The sequence below is a fragment of the Arvicanthis niloticus genome, chromosome X (assembly GCF_011762505.2).
Source record: "Arvicanthis niloticus isolate mArvNil1 chromosome X, mArvNil1.pat.X, whole genome shotgun sequence".
Lineage (NCBI taxonomy): Eukaryota > Metazoa > Chordata > Mammalia > Rodentia > Muridae > Arvicanthis > Arvicanthis niloticus.
This window is the reverse complement of record NC_047679.1, coordinates 33905693-33907582: the sequence shown is the minus strand read 5'-3', so window position 1 is coordinate 33907582 and position 1890 is coordinate 33905693.

Genomic DNA, 1890 nt, shown 5'->3' with positions numbered 1-1890 from the left:
ACGTCAATTCTGTGGATTTCTGATGTTTTGAAAACCAACTATCCATGTAAGGTAATCTGGACTGTTGTCTGTTAACTCCACTCAGCTATGTCTAAGTAAAACATAGAGAACACCCTTATAATAAACTCCAAGTCATGAATTTGCTATAGTCCCTTAACTCACAGGCTGACCATCTCAAATCAGTTAAAAAAGTTAAAGAAGGACTGGGTCTAAGCTTTGTATTCCTAAATGTGTTATACTGGTACAATGCCTATGAGAGTAACAATATTCATCTCACTCTTATATCACTAAGAAGCTCATGCCAATGAAAACCTTAAAATTTGTAAACAAAGTAAATTGGTGCCATTTAAGAATTTATATCTTCATCTTGATATTAATTATACAGATTTCTACTAATAGGTTATGGCTATGCAATAAACCCTAGCTAATCCTCTCTATTCCGACAAAACCACTAGTTTTCCCTAGAGAGACAGCCCAACATTTACCACCTTAGTCCCCATGCCCAGGGAATAGGGGCGCTGACTCATCATTAGCTTCTTCAAGCTGATTATGGGCGTTGAGATATTAGAAGAGGAGTGGGGGGGAAAGCAAATTGACAATCCTCTGATGCTGTGTCTTCGCTGCCTCCAGAAGGAATTCACGGACCTCAGAGGTTTGAGCAGGTCTGCCCAGCTTGCTTGTTGAGTAGATACACCAAGGCTGATCATTCTGCAGGCCTCAGACTGGAGGAGGGGCGAGCGGCGGAAGGGCTACAATTATTTTCAAGATGAAGATATAAATTCTTAAATGGCACCAATTTACTTTGATTACACATTTTAAGGTTTTCATTGGTACGAGCTTCTTATGGATATAAAAGTGAGATGAATATTGTTGCTCTCATAGGCATTGTACCAGTATGACACATTTAGGAATGCAAGGCTTAGACCCAATCCTTCTTTAACTTTTTTAACTGATTTGAGATAGTTAGCCTGTGAGTTAAGGGACTATAGCAAATTCATGACTTGGAGTTTATTATAAGGGTGTTTCCTATGTTTTATTCTTAGTTGACCCAGGCTTTTACAATACAAAGAAGAGGGTGTGGACCCTGGATCCTTCCTGATACATTCTGGAGGCTCCAGGGATCCAATAGCCAGTGTTAGGTAGGAATTCCCACATACTGCCCTGAGCCCATAGCTGGGTGCTTTGAGTGCTCAGATTACAGCAGATACACCTGCTCTCCAACCCTGTGTCCACCACAGCAGCACCAGTTTGTTTCTGACCAGCATGGAGAAAACTGCTCTCATCTTGTAAAGCAGGTTATCTTGGCTCCCTGCAGGGGTCAGTAGGAGAAGTAGGAGAACCTACCCATGGGTTCTCCTTTTGGGCCAGTTAGTTGCAGCCCATTGAGTAGGAGTATATCTGGTTCCCCATCTTGGGAAGTAAGTCTCGACCTGACAGAGGGTAGGGACAGTCTGGGATGACCATAAATGAATGGGATACCCAGCCCAACTCTTGGTCCACCATTTTTTGGGTAGTCCATGAATACATTTTGGTGTCAGTGGCTTTTTGGAACCAAGATCTTTTCTTGGAAACAGAGCCATAGGCTTGGAGGAGGACAGAGTGTTGAGTCCATGTGTCTACCAAGAGTTGGGTGGGTTCAAGCCTTGTCTATCCCAATTGCTGTCTTCACTCAGAGTTAATACCTTTGCCATTTAAGGGTGTTTTTCTCAAGGCCTGGAATTTCCTGACCCTGGCTTCTATTTGTTAGGACACTCTCTTGGGCTCAGAAGCTGGCTCCTTTACTTGCAATGTGCACACTGGTCTTTTTCAAAAAGTTTTGTATCTCCCTTTGATTGGATTCTCTCTTCTCTGTTTTTTTCTTAAGTACTATAGTCAAGCTATTCTGTAAAT